Raw genomic sequence first — 4,806 nt, 5'->3', positions numbered from 1 at the left:
TGATGGAGGTGTGTTTGATGAAGGTGTGTTAGATGGGACAGACCAGCTCCCACAACCCAACCAAGCAAAACGCCTCCATGTCCACCACCCAGCGAAGCCTCCGGCTCCCAAACCCAGCCCTGTGCTGGGAGGGAGCTCATGTATGGGATTAAATCCCTCTGGTTTCACACGTGCTTCTGGGCTTCACCACGGGGCCAGCACAACCGCAAGGACATTCATGGATGGACACGCGTGTGTCAGGGGGGCAGCCCCACCAAGCCCACGGATTAAATCCCCCTGGTTTCACACGTGCTTCTGGGCTTTGCCACGGGGCCAGCACAACTGCAAGGACATTCATGGGTGGACATGCATGTGTCAGGGGGGCAGTCCCACCAAGCCCACATGGGGAGGCCACCTCCACCTCCACAGCCTGGAATAGATACAACCTTGTCCAGCATTTGGTAAAATATAGCTTTTATTTGCTCATACAAATAGTATGAATTATCAGAATTTCCCTGTGAAAAATTAATTTGTGTTGTACAATACCACAAAATACTCAATTTACATTTTTTTCCCAGTTTTAATTTTTTTTGTGGTTTTTTTTTTGTATGTTGTTTTTCTTTACTTTCTGTTTTTTTTTTTTACAAATCGGCTACTCTATGGCACCATGTTGAAGCCAACACATCACTAATGTACATAAATCTGTAACGTTCTTTAGGCGCTGCTTTGTATAGCACTGGCCTGGGACTCTTCTGAATTTAATGATAATGAATTTTTATATCTTAAAGTGCTGAGTGTGGAGGGAAGCAATAGCAACCACTGGCCCCAGAGGTTTGGACCAGCATCACTACTGTAAATGTAATGCTTTGGAAAAGAAACTTGGCACTGGAGAGGTTCCCCACTGCCGGCTATAAAGGACTGAATTGTCCTCCAGCATCCCCGATGCAGCAGGATGGGTTCACCAAACACTGAGGCCATCCAGCTTTTGCAGGCCAACCCCTCAGGTCGCCTTCCCTGAAATGGTGTTTGATGGAGGTGTGTTTGATGAAGGTGTGTTAGATGGGACAGACCAGCTCCCACAACCCAACCAAGCAAAACGCCTCCATGTCCACCACCCAGCGAAGCCTCCGGCTCCCAAACCCAGCCCTGTGCTGGGAGGGAGCTCATGTATGGGATTAAATCCCTCTGGTTTCACACGTGCTTCTGGGCTTCACCACGGGGCCAGCACAACCGCAAGGACATTCATGGATGGACACGCGTGTGTCAGGGGGGCAGCCCCACCAAGCCCACGTGGGGAGGCCACCTCCACCTCCACAGCCTGGAATAGATACAACTGTGTCCAGCAGTTGGTAAAATATAGCTTTTATTTGCTCATACAAATAGTATGAATTATCAGAATTTCATTTTCCTAGAAACATTTTTCCCTGTGAAAAATTAATTTGTGTTGCATAATACCGCAAAATACTCAATTTACATTTTTTCCCCAGTTTTAATTTTTTTTGTGTTGTTGGTTTTTTGTTGTTTTTCTTTACTTTCTGTTCTTTTTTTTTTTTTTTTTACAAATTGGCTACTCTATGGCACCATGTTACAGCCAACACGTCACTAATACCTGTACTGCACTTCTGAACACAGGACTGAATGAAACTCAGCCATAAATTAATGTTATAATTTGGGGAAAAAAAAAAAGAACTTCTAATCACACCTCCAAGCTTAACTTCAAAAAAAAAAAGGTATTTTTTTTTTAAAAATGATCACAATAGCACTGATTCCAGTATTAGCAACCACACCATGGGGAATCCACCTTCATTGTCTTATTTGTTAGGTAAGGCCTTTACATTAAAAGTCTACTGCGGACTTCATTACGAATTATATTGAGCCAGGGCTAACAATTTGCTTAAGGTTAGAAGAATTATTATTCACCCTCTCTATTTCCACTCTCCGAGGAGATGGCTTCGTGAGAGCGTTTTGCAGCAGGGCTCCATTATACAAATTAAGCCCCCATTCTGCTGTATAGCTGAGGAAGGCAGTGGGATGTTAAAAAGTAGTTTCCAAAAAAAACAAGAAGGAAGACGTAGGGGATGCGGCTAAAGCTACCTGCTGGGCTGAGGCTGGGGGGTCCCGGGGGCTCTCACCATGCAGCCAAACTGCCCCACGGCCAGGTGGGGAGGACCAGCTTCTTTCCATACGTTGCATAAGCCAGCTGGTAGGAAAACTGAGGTTCTGACAATCAAAAAAAATCACTCTTTTCCATTGGGAAGCAGCTTTTTCTGCCCCCACCCCTCGCCCCCTTCCCCTCAGTCACCCTGCAGCAGCAGGGCTTGGGATAAAGCAGAGAGGTTTGTGTGTTCATGGCCTGTCCTGGCAGCGGGGACCTGGTCGGGGTGAAATCCAAAGACCTCAAACCAACCACCACTTGAGTCTGTGGCTGTTTTGCAGGACGGGGGTTGTGTGTGTGTGGTCCATCACACTCGTGCAGGTCCCATGCTCATGCCCGTGACCTCCAGACATGGGACTGTGACAGCCCGAAGCATCGCTTGGTTGCTAGAAATGGCTCAGGGCAAAAAGCAGAGGATTTGCCCAACTTTCCCTTTCTGCAGGAACACGTGCTTGGAGGCAACACCCCCCCGGAGGATTTGCCTCCTGCTCCCAGCAGGTTTGCTGGGCCAGCTCGGTCCTGGCATTAATTTAGCATCTCCCTTTCCTTGAGGACCCCCCCAGTGCCCTGCACCCTGTGTATGAACCCACACACACCTCACCGGCATCTATGGGGTGTAAGTCCCTACATCCCTTTGGAGATGTGACACCACTGAGCCAAGCCAAGGGCCCCCAGGTTCAAACAAAGCACCCAAGGGCCCTCAGGTTCAAACCAAGCACCCAAGGGCAGTGTTTTACCTGCAAATCCCTCCCCTGGACCTGGGGGTGGGTTTGCTCGTCGCTGTATCCACCCAAGAATGACCAGATGGAGACCCAGGGAGAGGACTCCAAGCCCCGAAGAGCCTTTTCATCACCGAAGAGCAGCAGCCAAGAGTTGTAAGGGGCAGACAAGGGCAAGGAAAAGAAACATCTGGAAAACACCTCCGATTGCAGCCCTGAGGAGAGCCTCCCCAACCTGGCTAGCACCCCAAAGCCTTTGCTTCCATTTGAGGTGAAGGATCTCCAGGTTATTGCACCTGGGTTGATGGCCAAGAGCTCGCAGCCTCCTGTCCTGCCTGGCTGCCTGCCACCTCTGCGCTTGCCCTGGCCACCGGGGAGGCAACTGTCCATGTCTCAGCCACCAGCAATGGTCCAGCCCCAGTACAGCCCCCTGCTTTTCCAGGTTCATCCTCCTTGGCAAAGCAGCATTTCATCCAGGCTCCAGGCAAATGCTGCTCCTTGGGAGAGACCAGAGACAAGGTGCTGGACCGAAATGTCAAGAGGGCCAATGCTGATGTTCTCCAGTCCCATCCACTGGGGGCTGCAGGGCTGGAGGTAGCACTGTCCCGGGACACCCTCCAAACTGGGAATGGCTCCAAGCAGACACCTGGGGCTTCCACGTGGCTCTGCCGGTGTCTTTGGTGCTCACAGCCATCCAGGGGTGCAGGGGCAGCCCCGGAGCGGTGCTTCTGGTGAGTCATTCCTCCCAGCACAGAGCGTGTCGCGTACAGAGATGTGTATCTTTACATTTCTCCTGCAGTAAAGATTCCCAATGCATAGAGGGGCCATAGGAAAGAGCCTCCTTGACAACAGTGAGGAGATGGCTCTGCCCATGTAACAGCCTCTGCGGGTTACCTTACGAGGGGTAATGGTTTTCAACTGAAAGAGGGGAGATTGAGATCTCAGGAGGAAATTCTTTGGTGTGAGGGTGGTGAGAGCCTGGCCCAGGTTGCCCAGAGAAGCTGTGGCTGCCCCATCCCTGGAGGGGTTCAAGGCCAGGTTGGAGGGGGCTTGGAGCAACCTGGTCTGGTGGGAGGTGTCCCTGCCCAGGGCAGGGGGTTGGAACTGGATGGGCTTTAAGGTCCCTTCCAACCCAAACCATTCTGTGCTTCTATGATATGAGACAAAGCCTTTGCCTGTGCTGGTGGAATGATCAGTGCCTGGTGCTGACGGTGGGCCGTGGCAGCAGGGTGTCTGGGTGAGTTGATGAACTGGCCATGCCTGTGCTGCCCATGGGAACGGCCACCAAACTTGCATGGATGGGACAAAACCAAGCGACTTTTTGCACTGAGCCCCTCCTTGCTCACAGGGCTGGAGCTCAAGGGTGGGCTGAGCTGGTCCCACACACGGATGTGTTTCCCTGCCAGGGAAGTTAGGGGCTGGTTGTCTTCAGATGAGGATCATCAGGTCTGAGTTGAACAAAATGATCTTTAAGGTCCCTTCAAACCCAAATCATTCTGTGATTCTATGATTCTCTGCTGGGAAATGCAGATGTCACCCTCCCGGCAGAGTCCTGGGGTGCAGGGCAGGAGCTGTGGGGTTTGGGGTTCCTCGTGCTTCAGAGCCTCTGGGAGAACACGCTGCTGCTCAGCAGAGGTAGGTGGGTTGCAGGGAGATGCCCAGCCTCCCTCCCTCCCACCCCACCCCACAGACCACCATCACCCTGGGGGGCCATGGGATGAACTGGGAAGCTGTGGGATGAGGGAGCACAAGAGCAGAGCAGAAACTGGGACACCACAATAGGGAAAGCAAGTGTTTATAAAGGCCAGATACCCGTAACAAAAATAAATTTGTGCTTTCCCTCCCTCCCCGCCCCTCCCCTGCCACCCTCGCTTTTTTTTGATATTTTTTTTTTTTTAAATACAAATTTCGTTTAGGAAAAATGGAATCACCGTCTTTTACAAATCAAACCAA

Source organism: Calidris pugnax, unplaced genomic scaffold (genome assembly GCF_001431845.1).
Source record: "Calidris pugnax isolate Ruff unplaced genomic scaffold, ASM143184v1 scaffold286, whole genome shotgun sequence".
Classification (NCBI taxonomy): domain Eukaryota; kingdom Metazoa; phylum Chordata; class Aves; order Charadriiformes; family Scolopacidae; genus Calidris; species Calidris pugnax.
The sequence above is the reverse complement of the archived record's forward strand: the minus strand, read 5'-3'. Positions refer to the sequence as shown.